This window comes from Narcine bancroftii, chromosome 5 (assembly GCF_036971445.1).
Source record: "Narcine bancroftii isolate sNarBan1 chromosome 5, sNarBan1.hap1, whole genome shotgun sequence".
Lineage (NCBI taxonomy): Eukaryota > Metazoa > Chordata > Chondrichthyes > Torpediniformes > Narcinidae > Narcine > Narcine bancroftii.
Window position 1 is genome coordinate 156,556,449 of NC_091473.1, and position 18,597 is coordinate 156,575,045.

Genomic DNA, 18,597 nt, shown 5'->3' on the forward strand with positions numbered 1-18,597 from the left:
AGGCGGGGAATCAGATATGGGGAATCAGAGGTGGCGAATCAAAGGCGGTGAATCAGAGATGGGGAATCAGAGGCCGGGAATCAGAGGCAGGGAATCAAACATGGGGAATCAGAGGCGGGGAATCAGAGCTGGGGAATCAGAGGCTGGGAATCAAAGTTGGGGAATCAGAGGCAGGGAATCAGATATGGGGAAACAGGGGCGGGGAATCAGAGGCGGGGAAACAGAGGCGGGAATCAGATATGGGGAATCAGAGGCGGGGAATTAGAGTTGGGGAATCAGAGGCGGGGAATCAGAGGCGGGGAAACAGAGGCGGGGAATCAAACACGGGGAATCAGTGGTGGGGAATCAGAGGTTGGGAATCAGAGGCAGGGAATCAGAGGCGGGGAATCAGAGGCGGGGAATCAGAGGCAGGGAATCAGATGTGCGGAATCGGAGATGGGGAATCAGAGGCAGGGAATCAGAGGCGGGGAATCAGAGTCCGGGAATCAGATATGGGGAAACAGAGGCGGGGAATCAGAGGCGGGGAAACAGAGGCTGCGAATCAGATATGGGGAATCAGAGGTGGGGAATCAGAGGTTGTGAATCAGAGGCAGGGAATCAGAGGCTTGGAATCAGATGCAGGGAATCAGATGCAGGGAATCAGAGGCGGGGTATCAGAGCTGGGGAATCAGAGGTGGGGAATCAGAGTTGGGGAATCAGAGGCGGGGACTTAGATATTGGGAAACAGAGGCGGGGAATCAGAGGCGGGGAAACAGAGGCGGGGAATCAGATATGGGGAATCAGAGATGGGGAATCAGAGGCAGGGAATCAGATGTTCGGAATCAGAGATGGGGAATCAAAGGCAGGGAATCAGAATCAGAAGCAGGGAATCAGAGGCCGGGAATCAGAGGCCGGAATCAGATGCCGGGAATAAGAGGCTGGGAATCAGAGGTGGGGAATCAGAGTCCGGGAATCAGAGATGGGGAATCAGAGGCGGGGAATGAGATATGGGGAATCAGAGGCGGGGAATCAGAGGCGGGGAAACAGAGGCGAGGAATCAGATATGGGGAATCAGAGGTGGCGAATCAAAGGCGGTGAATCAGAGATGGGGAATCAGAGGCGGGGAATCAGAGGCAGGGAATCAAACACGGGGAATCAGAGGCGGGGAATCAGAGCTGGGGAATCAGAGGCGGGGAATCAGAGTTGGGGAATCAGAGGCGGGGAATCAGAGCTTGGGAATCAGAGGTGGGGATCAGAGTCAGGGAATCAGAGGCAGGGAATCAGATGTGCGGAATCCGAGATGGGGAATCAGAGGTGGGGAATCAGAGGCTGTGAATCAGAGATGGGGAATCAGAGGCGGGGAATCAGAGGCAGGAAATCAGACACGGGGATTCAGAGGCTGGGAATCAGACGGGGGGAATCAAAGGCGGGGAATCAGAGCTGGGGAATCAGAGGCAGGGAATCAGAGTTGGGGATTCAGAGGCGGGGAATCAGATATGGGGAAACAGAGGCGGGGAATCAGAGGCGGGCAAACAGAGGCGGGGAATTAGATATGGGGAATCAGAGGTGGGGAATCAGAGGTGGTGAATCAGAGATGGGGAATCACAGGCGGGGAATCAGAGGCAGGGAATAGAACGCGGGGAATCAGAGGCAGGGAATCAGAGTTGGGGCATCAGAGGTTGGGAATTAGATATGGGGAAACAGAGGCAGGGAATCAGAGGCGGGGAAACAGAGGCGGGAAATCAGATATGGGGAATCAGAGGTGGGGAATCAGAGGCAGGGAATCAGATGTGCGGAATCAGAGATGGGGAATCAGAGGCAGCGAATCAGAATCAGAAGCGGGGAATCAGAGGCCGGGAATCAGAGGCCGGGAATCAGATGCTGGGAATAAGAGGCCGGGAATCAGAGGTGGGGAATCAGAGTCCGGGAATCAGAGATGGGGATTCAGAGGCGGAAAATGAGATATGTAGAATCAGAGGCGGGGAATCAGAGGCGGGGAAACAGAGGTGGGGAATCAGATATGTGGAATCAGAGGTGGCGAATCAAAGGCGGTGAATCAGAGATGGGGAATCAGAGGCTGGGAATCAGAGGCAGGGAATCAAACACGGGAAATCAGGGGCGGGGAATCAGAGCTGGGGAATCAGAGGCGGGGAATCAGAGTTGGGGAATCAGAGGCAGGGAATCAGATATGGGGAAACAAGGGCAGGGAATCAGAGGCGGGGAAACAGAGGCGGGGAATCAGATATGGGGAATCAGAGGTGTGGAATCAGAGGTTGGGAATCAGAGGCAGGGAATCAGAGGCGGCGAAACAGAGGCGGGGAATCAGATATGGGGAATCAGAGGTGGCGAATCAAAGGCGGTGAAACAGAGATGGGGAATCAGGGCAGGGAATCAGAGGCAGGGAATCAAACACGGGGAATCAGAGCTGGGGAATCAGAGGCGGGGAATTAGAGTTGGGGAATCAGAGGAGGGGAATCAGAGGCGGGGAAACAGAGGCGGGGAATCAGATATGGGGAATCAGAGGTGGGGAATCAGAGGTTCGGAATCAGAGGCAGGGAATCAGAGGCGGGGAATCAGAGGCAGGGAATCAGATGTGCGGAATCGGAGATGGGGAATCAGAGGTAGGGAATCAGAGGTGGGGAATCAGAGGCGGGGAATAAGAGGCCGGGAATCAGATATGGGGAAACAGAGGTGGGGAATCAGAGGCGGGGAAACAGAGGCGGGGAATCAGATATGGGGAATCAGAGGTGGGGAATCAGAGGTTGGGAATCAGAGGCAGGGAATCAGAGGCTTGGAATCAGATGCAGGGAATCAGATGCGGGGAATCAGAGGCGGGGAATCAGAGCTGGGGAATCAGAGGTGGGGAATCAGAGTTGGGGAATCAGAGGCGGGGACTTAGATATTGGGAAACAGAGGCGGGAAATCAGAGGCGGGGAAACAGAGGCGGGGAATCAGATATGGGGAATCAGAGGTGGGGAATCAGAGGCAGGGAATCAGATGTGCGGAATCAGAGATGGGGAATCAGAGGCAGGGAATCAGAATCAGAAGCAGGGAATCAGAGGCCGGGAATCAGAGGCCGGAATCAGATGCCGGGAATAAGAGGCCGGGAATCAGAGATGGGGATTCAGAGGCGGAGAATGAGATATGGGGAATCAGAGGCGGGGAATCAGAGGCGGGGAATCAGAGGCGGGGAAACAGATGCGGGGAATCAGATATGGGGAATCAGAGGTGGCGAATCAAAGGCGGTGAATCAGAGATGCGGAATCAGAGGCCGGGAATCAGAGGCAGGGAATCAAACACGGGGAATCAGAGGCGGGGAATCAGAGCTGGAGAATCAGAGGCGGGGAATCAGAGTTGGGGAATCAGAGGCGGGGAAGCAGAGGCAGGGAATCAGACGCGGGGATTCAGAGGCGGGGAATCATAGTTGGGAATCAGAGGCGGATAATCAGATATGGGGAAACAGAGGCGGGGAATCAGGGGCGGGGAAACAGAGGCGGGGAATCAGATATGGGGAATCGGATGCGGGGAATCAGAGGCGGGGAATCAGAGCTGTGGAATCAGAGGCGGGGAATCAGAGTTGGGGCATCAGAGGTGGGGAATTAGATATGGGGAAACAGAGGCGGGGAATCAGAGGCGTGGAAACAGAGGCGGGGAATCAGATATGGGGAATCAGACGTGGGGAATCAGAGGCAGGTAATCAGACGTGCGGAATCAGAGATGGGGAATCAGAGGCAGGGAATCAGAATCAGAAGCGGGGAGTCAGAGGCCGGGAATCAGAGGCCTGGAATGAGATGCTGGGAATAAGAGGCCGGGAATCAGAGGTGGGGAATCAGAGTCCGGGAATCAGAGATGGGGAGTCAGAGGCGGGGAATGAGATATGGAGAATCAGAGGCGGGGAATCAGAGGCGGGGAAACAGAGGTGGGGAATCAGATATGGGGAATCAGAGGTGTCGAATCAAAGGCGGTGAATCAGAGATGGGGAATCAGAGGCGGGGAATCAGAGGCAGGGAATCAAACACGGGGAATCAGAGGCGGGGAATCAGAGCTGGGGAATCAGAGGCTGGGAATCAAAGTTGGGGAATCAGAGTCAGGGAATCAGATATGGGGAAACAGGGGCGGGGAATCAGAGGCGGGGAAACAGAGGCGGGGAATCAGATATGGGGAATCAGAGGCGGGGAATTAGAGGCGTGGAAACAGAGGCGGGGAATCAGATATGGGGAATCAGAGGCGGGGAATCAGAGGCTTGGAAACAGAGGCGGGGAATCAGATATGGGGAATCAGAGGTGGGGAATCAGAGGCAGGTAATCAGATGTGCGGAATCAGAGATGGGGAATCAGAGGCAGGGAATCAGAATCAGAAGCGGGGAGTCAGAGGCCGGGAATCAGAGGCCTGGAATCAGATGCTGGGAATAAGAGGCCGGGAATCAGAGGTGGGGAATCAGAGTCCGGGAGTCAGAGATGGGGATTCAGAGGCGGGGAATGGGATATGGAGAATCAGAGGCGGGGAATCAGAGGCGGGGAAACAGAGGTGGGGAATCAGATATGGGGAATCAGAGGTGGCGAATCAAAGGCGGTGAATCAGAGATGGGGAATCAGAGGCGGGGAATCAGAGCTGGGGGAATCAGAGGCTGGGAATCAAAGTTGTGGAATCAGAGGCAGGGAATCAGATATGGGGAAACAGGGGCGGGGAATCAGAGGCGGGGAAACAGAGGCGGGGAATCAGATATGGGGAATCAGAGGCAGGGAATTAGAGTTGGGGAATCAGAGGCGGGGAATCAGAGGTGGGGAAACAGAGGCGGGGAATCAAACACGGGGAATCAGAGGTGGGGAATCAGAGGTTGGGAATCAGAGGCAGGGAATCAGAGGCGTGGAATCAGAGGCGGGGAATCAGAGGCAGGGATTCAGATGTGCGGAATCGGAGATGGGGAATCAGAGGCAGGGAATCAGAGGCGGGGAATCAGAGGCGGGGAATCAGAGGCCGGGAATCAGATATGGCGAATCAGAGGCGGGGAATCAGAGGTGGGGAAACAGAGGCTGGGAATCAGATATGGGGAATCAGAGGTGGGGAATCAGAGGTTGGGAATCAGAGGCAGGGAATCAGAGGCTTGGAATCAGATGCAGGGAATCAGATGCGGGGAATCAGAGGCGGGGAATCAGAGCTGGGGAATCAGAGGTGGGGAATCAGAGTTGGGGAATCAGAGGCGGGGACTTAGATATTGGGAAACAGAGGCGTGGAATCAGAGGCGGGGAAACAGAGGCGGGGAATCAGATATGGGGAATCAGAGATGGGGAATCAGAGTCAGGGAATCAGATGTGCGGAATCAGAGATGGGGAATCAAAGGCAGGGAATCAGAATCAGAAGCATGGAATCAGAGGCCGGGAATCAGAGGCCGGAATCAGATGCCGGGAATAAGAGGCCGGGAATCAGAGGTGGGGATTCAGAGGCGGGGAATGAGATATGGGGAATCAGAGGTGGGGAATCAGAGGCGGGGAAACAGAGGCGGGGAATCAGATATGGGGAATCAGAGGTGGCGAATCAAAGGCGGTGATTCAGAGATGGGGAATCAGAGGACGGGAATCAGAGGCAGGGAATCAAACACGGGGAATCAGAGGCGGGGAATCAGAGCTGGGGAATCAGAGGCTGGGAATCAAAGTTGGGGAATCAGAGGCAGGGAATCAGATATGGGGAAACAGGGGCGGGGAATCAGAGGCAGGGAAACAGAGGCGGGGAATCAGATATGGGGAATCAGAGGCGGGGAATTAGAGTTGGGGAATCAGAGGCGGGGAATCAGAGGCGGGGAAACAGAGACGGGGAATCAAACACGGGGAATCAGAGGTGGGGAATCAGAGGTTGGGAATCAGAGGCAGGGAATCAGAGGCGGGGAATCAGAGGCGGGGAATCAGAGGCAGGGAATCAGAGGCAGGGAATCAGATGTTCGGAATCAGAGATCGGGAATCAAAGGCAGGGAATCAGAATCAGAAGCAGGGAATCAGAGGCCGGGAATCAGAGGCCGGAATCAGATGCCGGGAATAAGAGGCTGGGAATCAGAGGTGGGGAATCAGAGTCCGGGAATCAGAGATGGGGAATCAGAGGCGGGGAATGAGATATGGGGAATCAGAGGCGGGGAATCAGAGGCTGGGAAACAGAGGCGAGGAATCAGATATGGGGAATCAGAGGTGGCGAATCAAAGGCGGTGAATCAGAGATGGGGAATCAGAGGCGGGGAATCAGAGGCAGGGAATCAAACACGGGGAATCAGAGGCGGGGAATCAGAGCTGGGGAATCAGAGGCGGGGAATCAGAGTTGGGGAATCAGAGGCGGGGAATCAGAGCTTGGGAATCAGAGGTGGGGATCAGAGTCAGGGAATCAGAGGCAGGGAATCAGATGTGCGGAATCCGAGATGGGGAATCAGAGGTGGGGAATCAGAGGCTGTGAATCAGAGATGGGGAATCAGAGGCGGGGAATCAGAGGCAGGAAATCAGACACGGGGATTCAGAGGCTGGGAATCAGACGGGGCGAATCAAAGGCGGGGAATCAGAGCTGGGGAATCAGAGGCAGGGAATCAGAGTTGGGGATTCAGAGGCGGGGAATCAGATATGGGGAAACAGAGGTGGGGAATCAGAGGCGGGCAAACAGAGGCGTGGAATTAGATATGGGGAATCAGAGGTGGGGAATCAGAGGTGGTGAATCAGAGATGGGGAATCACAGGCGGGGAATCAGAGGCAGGGAATAGAACGCGGGGAATCAGAGGCAGGGAATCAGAGTTGGGGCATCAGAGGTTGGGAATTAGATATGGGGAAACAGAGGCGGGGAATCAGAGGCGGGGAAACAGAGGCGGGAAATCAGATATGGGGAATCAGAGGTGGGGAATCAGAGGCAGGGAATCAGATGTGCGGAATCAGAGATGGGGAATCAGAGGCAGCGAATCAGAATCAGAAGCGGGGAATCAGAGGCCGGGAATCAGAGGCCGGGAATCAGATGCTGTGAATAAGAGGCCGGGAATCAGAGGTGGGGAATCAGAGTCCGGGAATCAGAGATGGGGATTCAGAGGCGGAAAATGAGATATGTAGAATCAGAGGCGGGGAATCAGAGGCGGGGAAACAGAGGTGGGGAATCAGATATGTGGAATCAGAGGTGGCGAATCAAAGGCAGTGAATCAGAGATGGGGAATCAGAGGCGGGGAATCAGAGGAAGGGAATCAAACACGGGAAATCAGGGGCGGGGAATCAGAGCTGGGGAATCAGAGGCGGGGAATCAGAGTTGGGGAATCAGAGGCAGGGAATCAGATATGGGGAAACAAGGGCAGGGAATCAGAGGCGGGGAAACAGAGGCGGGGAATCATATATGGGGAATCAGAGGTGTGGAATCAGAGGTTGGGAATCAGAGGCAGGGAATCAGAGGCGGCGAAACAGAGGCGGGGAATCAGATATGGGGAATCAGAGGTGGCGAATCAAAGGCGGTGAAACAGAGATGGGGAATCAGGGCAGGGAATCAGAGGCAGGGAATCAAACACGGGGAATCAGAGCTGGGGAATCAGAGGCGGGGAATTAGAGTTGGGGAATCAGAGGAGGGGAATCAGAGGCGGGGAAACAGAGGCGGGGAATCAGATATGGGGAATCAGAGGTGGGGAATCAGAGGTTCGGAATCAGAGGCAGGGAATCAGAGGCGGGGAATCAGAGGCAGGGAATCAGATGTGCGGAATCGGAGATGGGGAATCAGAGGTAGGGAATCAGAGGTGGGGAATCAGAGGCGGGGAATAAGAGGCCGGGAATCAGATATGGGGAAACAGAGGTGGGGAATCAGAGGCGGGGAAACAGAGGCGGGGAATCAGATATGGGGAATCAGAGGTGGGGAATCAGAGGTTGGGAATCAGAGGCAGGGAATCAGAGGCTTGGAATCAGATGCAGGGAATCAGATGCGGGGAATCAGAGGCGGGGAATCAGAGCTGGGGAATCAGAGGTGGGGAATCAGAGTTGGGGAATCAGAGGCGGGGACTTAGATATTGGGAAACAGAGGCGGGAAATCAGAGGCGGGGAAACAGAGGCGGGGAATCAGATATGGGGAATCAGAGGTGGGGAATCAGAGGCAGGGAATCAGATGTGCGGAATCAGAGATGGGGAATCAGAGGCAGGGAATCAGAATCAGAAGCAGGGAATCAGAGGCCGGGAATAAGAGGCCGGAATCAGATGCCGGGAATAAGAGGCCGGGAATCAGAGATGGGGATTCAGAGGCGGGGAATGAGATATGGGGAATCAGAGGCGGGGAATCAGAGGCGGGGAATCAGAGGCGGGGAAACAGATGCGGGGAATCAGATATGGGGAATCAGAGGTGGCGAATCAAAGGCGGTGAATCAGAGATGCGGAATCAGAGGCCGGGAATCAGAGGCAGGGAATCAAACACGGGGAATCAGAGGCGGGGAATCAGAGCTGGGGAATCAGAGGCGGGGAATCAGAGTTGGGGAATCAGAGGCGGGGAAGCAGAGGCAGGGAATCAGACGCGGGGATTCAGAGGCGGGGAATCATAGTTGGGAATCAGAGGCGGATAATCAGATATGGGGAAACAGAGGCGGGGAAACAGGGGCGGGGAAACAGAGGCGGGGAATCAGATATGGGGAATCGGATGCGGGGAATCAGAGGCGGGGAATCAGAGCTGTGGAATCAGAGGCGGGGAATCAGAGTTGGGGCATCAGAGGTGGGGAATTAGATATGGGGAAACAGAGGCGGGGAATCAGAGGCGTGGAAACAGAGGCGGGGAATCAGATATGGGGAATCAGACGTGGGGAATCAGAGGCAGGTAATCAGACATGCGGAATCAGAGATGGGGAATCAGAGGCAGGGAATCAGAATCAGAAGCGGGGAGTCAGAGGCCGGGAATCAGAGGCCTGGAATCAGATGCTGGGAATAAGAGGCCGGGAATCAGAGGTGGGGAATCAGAGTCCGGGAATCAGAGATGGGGAGTCAGAGGCGGGGAATGAGATATGGAGAATCAGAGGCGGGGAATCAGAGGCGGGGAAACAGAGGTGGGGAATCAGATATGGGGAATCAGAGGTGGCGAATCAAAGGCGGTGAATCAGAGATGGGGAATCAGAGGCGGGGAATCAGAGGCAGGGAATCAAACACGGGGAATCAGAGGCGGGCAATCAGAGCTGGGGAATCAGAGGCTGGGAATCAAAGTTGGGGAATCAGAGTCAGGGAATCAGATATGGGGAAACAGGGGCGGGGAATCAGAGGCGGGGAAACAGAGGCGGGGAATCAGATATGGGGAATCAGAGGCGGGGAATTAGAGGCGTGGAAACAGAGGCGGGGAATCAGATATGGGGAATCAGAGGCGGGGAATCAGAGGCGTGGAAACAGAGGCGGGGAATCAGATATGGGGAATCAGAGGTGGGGAATCAGAGGCAGGTAATCAGATGTGCGGAATCAGAGATGGGGAATCAGAGGCAGAGAATCAGAATCAGAAGCGGGGAGTCAGAGGCCGGGAATCAGATGCCTGGAATCAGATGCTGGGAATAAGAGGCCGGGAATCAGAGGTGGGGAATCAGAGTCCGGGAGTCAGAGATGGGGATTCAGAGGCGGGGAAACAGAGGCGGGGAATCAGATATGGGGAATCAAATGCGGGGAATTAGAGTTGGGGAATCAGAGGCGGGGAATCAGAGGTGGGGAAACAGAGGCGGGGAATCAAACACGGGGAATCAGAGGTGGGGAATCAGAGGTTGGGAATCAGAGGCAGGGAATCAGAGGCGGGGAATCAGAGGCGGGGAATCAGAGGCGGGGAATCAGAGGCGGGGAAACAGAGACGGGGAATCAAACACGGGGAATCAGAGGTGGGGAATCAGAGGTTGGGAATCAGAGGCAGGGAATCAGAGGCGGGGAATCAGAGGCGGGGAATCAGAGGCAGGGAATCAGATGTGCGGAATCGGAGATGGGGAATCAGAGGCAGGGAATCAGAGGCGGGGAATCAGAGTCCGGGAATCAGATATGGGGAAACAGAGGCGGGGAATCAGAGGCGGGGAAACAGAGGCTGGGAATCAGATATGGGGAATCAGAGGTGGGGAATCAGAGGTTGGGAATCAGAGGCAGGGAATCAGAGGCTTGGAATCAGATGCAGGGAATCAGATGCAGGGAATCAGAGGCGGGGAATCAGAGCTGGGGAATCAGAGGTGGGGAATCAGAGTTGGGGAATCAGAGGCGGGGACTTAGATATTGGGAAACAGAGGCAGGGAATCAGAGGCGGGGAAACAGAGGCGGGGAATCAGATATGGGGAATCAGAGATGGGGAATCAGAGGCAGGGGATCAGATGTTCGGAATCAGAGATGGGGAATCAAAGGCAGGGAATCAGAATCAGAAGCAGGGAATCAGAGGCCGGGAATCAGAGGCCGGAATCAGATGCCGGGAATAAGAGGCTGGGAATCAGAGGTGGGGAATCAGAGTCCGGGAATCAGAGATGGGGAATCAGAGGCGGGGAATGAGATATGGGGAATCAGAGGCGGGGAATCAGAGGCGGGGAAACAGAGGCGAGGAATCAGATATGGGGAATCAGAGGTGGCGAATCAAAGGCGGTGAATCAGAGATGGGGAATCAGAGGCGGGGAATCAGAGGCAGGGAATCAAACACGGGGAATCAGAGGCGGGGAATCAGAGCTGGGGAATCAGAGGCGGGGAATCAGAGTTGGGGAATCAGAGGCGGGGAATCAGAGCTTGGGAATCAGAGGTGGGGATCAGAGTCAGGGAATCAGAGGCAGGGAATCAGATGTGCGGAATCCGAGATGGGGAATCAGAGGTGGGGAATCAGAGGCTGTGAATCAGAGATGGGGAATCAGAGGCGGGGAATCAGAGGCAGGAAATCAGACACGGGGATTCAGAGGCTGGGAATCAGACGGGGGGAATCAAAGGCGGGGAATCAGAGCTGGGGAATCAGAGGCAGGGAATCAGAGTTGGGGATTCAGAGGCGGGGAATCAGATATGGGGAAACAGAGGCGGGGAATCAGAGGCGAGCAAACAGAGGCGGGGAATTAGATATGGGGAATCAGAGGTGGGGAATCAGAGGTGGTGAATCAGAGATGGGGAATCACAGGCGGGGAATCAGAGGCAGGGAATAGAACGCGGGGAATCAGAGGCAGGGAATCAGAGTTGGGGCATCAGAGGTTGGGAATTAGATATGGGGAAACAGAGGCGGGGAATCAGAGGCGGGGAAACAGAGGCGGGAAATCAGATATGGGGAATCAGAGGTGGGGAATCAGAGGCAGGGAATCAGATGTGCGGAATCAGAGATGGGGAATCAGAGGCAGCGAATCAGAATCAGAAGCGGGGAATCAGAGGCCGGGAATCAGAGGCCGGGAATCAGATGCTGGGAATAAGAGGCCGGGAATCAGAGGTGGGGAATCAGAGTCCGGGAATCAGAGATGGGGATTCAGAGGCGGAAAATGAGATATGTAGAATCAGAGGCGGGGAATCAGAGGCGGGGAAACAGAGGTGGGGAATCAGATATGTGGAATCAGAGGTGGCGAATCAAAGGCAGTGAATCAGAGATGGGGAATCAGAGGCGGGGAATCAGAGGCAAGGAATCAAACACGGGAAATCAGGGGCGGGGAATCAGAGCTGGGGAATCAGAGGCGGGGAATCAGAGTTGGGGAATCAGAGGCAGGGAATCAGATATGGGGAAACAAGGGTAGGGAATCAGAGGCGGGGAAACAGAGGCGGGGAATCAGATATGGGGAATCAGAGGTGTGGAATCAGAGGTTGGGAATCAGAGGCAGGGAATCAGAGGCGGCGAAACAGAGGCGGGGAATCAGATATGGGGAATCAGAGGTGGCGAATCAAAGGCGGTGTAACAGAGATGGGGAATCAGGGCAGGGAATCAGAGGCAGGGAATCAAACACGGGGAATCAGAGCTGGGGAATCAGAGGCGGGGAATTAGAGTTGGGGAATCAGAGGAGGGGAATCAGAGGCGGGGCAACAGAGGCGGGGAATCAGATATGGGGAATCAGAGGTGGGGAATCAGAGGTTCGGAATCAGAGGCAGGGAATCAGAGGCGGGGAATCAGAGGCAGGGAATCAGATGTGCGGAATCGGAGATGGGGAATCAGAGGTAGGGAATCAGAGGTGGGGAATCAGAGGCGGGGAATAAGAGGCCGGGAATCAGATATGGGGAAACAGAGGTGGGGAATCAGAGGCGGGGTAACAGAGGCGGGGAATCAGATATGGGGTATCAGAGGTGGGGAATCAGAGGTTGGAAATCAGAGGCAGCGAATCAGAGGCTTGGAATCAGATGCAGGGAATCAGATGCGGGGAATCAGAGGCGGGGAATCAGAGCTGGGGAATCAGAGGTGGGGAATCAGAGTTGGGGAATCAGAGGCGGGGACTTAGATATTGGGAAACAGAGGCGGGAAATCAGAGGCGGGGAAACAGAGGCGGGGAATCAGATATGGGGAATCAGAGGTGGGGAATCAGAGGCAGGGAATCAGATGTGCGGAATCAGAGATGGGGAATCAGAGGCAGGGAATCAGAATCAGAAGCAGGGAATCAGAGGCCGGGAATCAGAGGCCGGAATCAGATGCCAGGAATAAGAGGCCGGGAATCAGAGGTGGGGAATCAGAGTCCGGGAATCAGAGATGGGGATTCAGAGGCGGGGAATGAGATATGGGGAATCAGAGGCGGGGAATCAGAGGCGGGGAAACAGATGCGGGGAATCAGATATGGGGAATCAGAGGTGGCGAATCAAAGGCGGTGAATCAGAGATGCGGAATCAGAGCTGGGGAATCAGAGGCGGGGAATCAGAGTTGGGGAATCAGAGGCGGGGAATCAGAGTTGGGGAATCAGAGGCGGGGAATCAGAGCTGGGGAATCAGAGGCGGGGAATCAGAGTTGGGGAATCAGAGGCGGGGAAGCAGAGGCAGGGAATCAGACGCGGGGATTCAGAGGCGGGGAATCATAGTTGGGAATCAGAGGCGGATAATCAGATATGGGGAAACAGAGGCGGGGAATCAGGGGCGGGGAAACAGAGGCGGGGAATCAGATATGGGGAATCGGATGCGGGGAATCAGAGGCGGGGAATCAGAGCTGTGGAATCAGAGGCGGGGAATCAGAGTTGGGGCATCAGAGGTGGGGAATTAGATATGGGGAAACAGAGGCGGGGAATCAGAGGCGTGGAAACAGAGGCGGGGAATCAGATATGGGGAATCAGACGTGGGGAATCAGAGGCAGGGAATCAGAATCAGAAGCGGGGAGCCAGAGGCCGGGAATCAGAGGCCTGGAATCAGATGCTGGGAATAAGAGGCCGGGAATCAGAGGTGGGGAATCAGAGTCCGGGAATCAGAGATGGGGAGTCAGAGGCGGGGAATGAGATATGGAGAATCAGAGGCGGGGAATCAGAGGCGGGGAAACAGAGGTGGGGAATCAGATATGGGGAATCAGAGGTGGCGAATCAAAGGCGGTGAATCAGTGATGGGGAATCAGAGGCGGGGAATCAGAGGCAGGGAATCAAACACGGGGAATCAGAGGCGGGGAATCAGAGCTGGGGAATCAGAGGCTGGGAATCAAAGTTGGGGAATCAGAGTCAGGGAATCAGATATGGGGAAACAGGGGCGGGGAATCAGAGGCGGGGAAACAGAGGCGGGGAATCAGATATGGGGAATCAGAGGCGGGGAATTAGAGTTGGGGAATCAGAGGCGGGGAATTAGTGGTGGGGAAACAGAGGCGGGGAATCAAACACGGGGAATCAGAGGTGGGGAATCAGAGGTTGGAAATTAGAGGCAGGGAATCAGCGGCGGGGAATCAGAGGCGGGGAATCAGAGGCAGGGAATCAGATGTGCGGAATCGGTGATGGGGAATCAGAGGCAGGGAATCAGAGGCGGGGAATCAGAGGCCGGGAATCAGATATGGGGAAACAGAGGCGGGGAATCAGAGGCGGGGAAACAGAGGCTGGGAATCAGATATGGGGAATCAGAGGTGGGGAATCAGAGGTTGGGAATCAGAGGCAGGGGATCAGAGGCTTGGAATCAGATGCAGGGAATCAGATGCGGGGAATCAGAGGCGGGGAATCAGAGCTGGGGAATCAGAGTCTGGGAATCAAAGTTGGGGAATCAGAGGCAGGGAATCAGATATGGGGAAACAGGGTCGGGGAATCAGAGGCGGGGAAACAGAGGCGGGGAATCAAATATGGGGAATCAGAGGCGGGGAATTAGAGTTGGGGAATCAGAGGCGGGGAATCAGAGGCGGGGAAACAGAGGCGGGGAATCAAACACGGGGAATCAGAGATGGGGAATCAGAGGTTGGGAATCAGAGGCAGGGAATCAGAGGCGGGGAATCAGAGGCGGGGAATGAGAGGCAGGGAATCAGATGTGCGGAATCGGAGATGGGGAATCAGAGGCAGGGAATCAGAGGCGGGGAATCAGAGGCGGGGAATCAGAGGCCGGGAATCAGATATGGGGAAACAGAAGCGGGGAATCAGTGGCGGGGAAACAGAGGCTGGGAATCAGGTATGGGGAATCAGATGTGGGGAATCAGAGGCGGGGAATCAGAGCTGGGGAATCAGAGGTGGGGAATCAAAGTTGGGGAATCAGAGGCGGGCACTTAGATATGGGGAAACAGAGGCGGGGAATCAGAGATGGGGAAACAGAGGCGGGGATTCAGATATGGGGAATCAGAGGTGGGGAATCAGAGGCAGGGAATTAGATGTGCGGAATCAGAAATGGGGAATCAGAGGCAGGGAATCAGAATCAGAAGCAGGGAATCAGAGGCCGGGAATCAGAGGCCGGAATCAGATGCCGGGAATAAGAGGTCGGGAATCAGAGGTGGGGAATAAGAGTCCGGGAATCAGAGATGGGGAATCAGAGGCGGGGAATGAGATATGGGGAATCAGAGGCGGGGAAACAGTGGCGAGGAATCAGATATGGGGAATCAGAGGTGGCGAATCAAAGGCGGTGAATCAGAGATGGGGAATCAGAGCTGGGGAATCAGAGGCAGGGGATCAAACACGGGGAATCAGAGGCGGGGAATCAGAGCTGGGGAATCAGAGGCGGGGAATCAGAGTTGGGGAATCAGAGGCGGGGAATCAGAGCTGGGGAATCAGAGGTGGGGAATCAGAGGCGGTGAATCTGAGATGGGGAATCAGAGGCGGGGAATCAGAGGCAGGTTATCAGACACGGGGATTCAGAGTCTGGGAATCAGACGGGGGGAATCAAAGGCGGGGAATGAAGCTGGGGAATCAGAGGCAGGGAATCAGAGTTGGGGATTCAGAGGCGGGGAATCAGATATGGGGAAACAGAGGCGGGGAATCAGAGGCGGGCAAACAGTGGCGGGGAATTAGATATTGGGAATCAGTGGTGGGGAATCAGAGGTGGTGAATCAATGATGGGGAATCACAGGCGGGGAATCAGAGGCAGGGAATAGAACGCGGGGAATCAGAGGCAGGGAATCAGAGCTGGGGAATAAGAGGCGGGGAATCATAGTTGGGAATCAGAGGCGGGGAATCAGATATAGGGAAACAGAGGCGGGGAATCAGGGGCGGGGAAACAGAGGCAGGGAATCAGATATGGGGAATCGGATGTGGAGAATCAGAGGCAGGGAATCAGAGCTGGGGAATCAGAGGCGGGAAATCAGAGTTGGGGCATCAGAGGTGGGGAATTAGATCTGGGGAAACAGAGGCGGGGAATCAGATGTGCGGAATCAGAGGCGGGGAATCAGAGGCAGGGAATCAGAATCAGAAGCGGGGAGTCAGAGGCCGGGAATCAAGAGGCCTGGAATCAGATGCTGGGAATAAGAGGCCGGGAATCAGAGGTGGGGAATCAGAGTCCGGGAATCAGAGATGGGGAGTCAGAGGCGGGGAATGAGATATGGAGAATCAGAGGCGGGGAATCAGAGGTGGGGAAACAGAGGTGGGGAATCAGATATGGGGAATCAGAGGTGGCGAATCAAAGGCTGTGAATCAGAGATGGGTATCAGAGGCGGGGAATCAGAGGCAGGGAATCTAACACGGGGAATCAGAGGCGGGGAATCAGAGCTGGGGAATCAAAGGCTGGGAATCAAAGTTGGGGAATCAGAGGCAGGGAATCAGATATGGGGAAACAGGGGCGGGGAATCAGAGGCGGGGAAACAGAGGCAGGGAATCAGATATGGGGAATCAGAGGCGGGGAATTAGAGTTGGGGAATCAGAGGCGGGGAATCAGAGGCGGGGAAACAGAGGCGGGGAATCAAACACGGGGAATCAGAGGTGGGGAATCAGAGGTTGGGAATCAGAGGCAGGGAATCAGAGGCGGGGAATCAGAGGCGGGGAATCAGAGGCAGGGAATCAGATGTGCGGAATCGGAGATGAGGAATCAGAGGCAGGGAATCAGAGGCGGGGAATCAGATGCGGGGAATCAGAGGCCGGGAATCAGATATGGGGAAACAGAGGCGGGGAATCAGAGGCGGGGAAACAGAGGCTGGGAATCAGATATGGGGAATCAGAGGTGGGGAAACAGAGGTTGGGAATCAGAGGCAGGGAATCAGAGGCTTGGAATCAGATGCAGGGAATCAGATGCGGGGAATCAGAGGCGGGGAATCAGAGCTGGGGAATCAAAGGCTGGGAATCAAAGTTGGGGAATCAGAGGCAGGGAATCAGAGGCGGGGAATCAGATGCGGGGAATCAGAGGCCGGGAATCAGATATGGGGAAACAGAGGCGGGGAATCAGAGGCGGGGAAACAGAGGCTGGGAATCAGATATGGGGAATCAGAGGTGGGGAATCAGAGGTTGGGAATCAGAGGCAGGGAATCAGAGGCTTGGAATCAGATGCAGGGAATCAGATGCGGGGAATCAGAGGCGGGGAATCAGAGCTGGGGAATCAGAGGATGGGAATCAAAGTTGGGGAATCAGAGGCAGGGAATCAGATATGGGGAAACAGGGGCGGGGAATCAGAGGCGGGGAAACAGAGGCGGGGAATCAGATATGGGGAATCAGAGGCGGGGAATTAGAGTTGGGGAATCAGAGGCGGGGAATCAGAGGCGGGGATACAGAGGCGGGGAATCAAACACGGGGAATCAGAGGTGGGGAATCAGAGTTTGGGAATCAGAGGCAGGGAATCAGAGGCGGGGAATCAGAGGCGGGGAATCAGAGGCAGGGAATCAGATGTGCGGAATCGGAGATGGGGAATCAGAGGCAGGGAATCAGAGGCGGGGAATCAGAGGCGGGGAACCAGAGGCCGGGAATCAGATATGGGGAAACAGAGGCGGGGAATCAGAGGCGGGGAAACAGATGCTGGGAATCAGATATGGGGAATCAGAGGTGGGGAATCAGAGGTTGGGAATCAGAGGCAGGGGATCAGAGGCTTGGAATCAGATGCAGGGAATCAGATGCGGGGAATCAGAGGCGGGGAATCAGAGCTGGGGAATCAGAGTCTGGGAATCAAAGTTGGGGAATCAGAGGCGGGGAATCAGATATGGGGAAACAGGGGCGGGGAATCAGAGGCGGGGAAACAGAGGCGGGGAATCAGATATGGGGAAGCAGAGGCGGGGAATTAGAGTTGGGGAATCAGAGGCGGGGAATCAGAGGCGGGGAGACAGAGGCGGGGAATCAAACACGGGGAATCAGAGGTGGGGAATCAGAGGTTGGGAATCAGAGGCAGGGAATCAGAGGCGGGGAATCAGAGGCGGGGAATGAGAGGCAGGGAATCAGATGTGCGGAATCGGAGATGGGGAATCAGAGGCACGGAATCAGAGGCGGGGAATCAGAGGCGGGGAATCAGAGGCCGGGAATCAGATATGGGGAAACAGAAGCGGGGAATCAGAGGCGGGGAAACAGAGGCTGGGAATCAGGTATGGGGAATCAGATGTGGGGAATCAGAGGCGGGGAATCAGAGCTGGGGAATCAGAGCTGGGGAATCAAAGTTGGGGATTCAGAGGCGGGGACTTAGATATGGGGAAACAGAGGCGGGGAATCAGAGACGGGGAAACAGAGGCGGGGATTCAGATATGGGGAATCAGAGGTGGGGAATAAGAGGCAGGGAATTAGATGTGCGGAATCAGAAATGGGGAATCAGAGGCAGGGAATCAGAATCAGAAGCAGGGAATCAGAGGCCGGGAATCAGAGGCCGGAATCAGATGCCGGGAATAAGAGGTCGGGAATCAGAGGTGGGGAATCAGAGTCCGGGAATCAGAGATGGGGAATCAGAGGCGGGGAATGAGATATGGGGAATCAGAGGCGGGGAATCAGAGGCGGGGAAACAGTGGCGAGGAATCAGATATGGGGAATCAGAGGTGGCGAATCAAAGGCGGTGAATCAGAGATGGGGAATCAGAGCTGGGGAATCAGAGGCAGGGGATCAAACACGGGGAATCAGAGGCGGGGAATCAGAGCTGGGGAATCAGAGGCGGGGAATCAGAGTTGGGGAATCAGAGGCGGGGAATCAGAGCTGGGGAATCAGAGGTGGGGAATCAGAGTCGGGGAATCAGAGGCAGGGAATCGGATGTGCGGAAACAGAGATGGGGAATCAGAGGTGGGGAATCAGAGGCGGTGAATCTGAGATGGGGAATCAGAGGCGGGGAATCAGAGGCAGGTTATCAGACACGGGGATTCAGAGGCTGGGAATCAGACGGGGGGAATCAAAGGCGGGGAATGAAGCTGGGGAATCAGAGGCAGGGAATCAGAG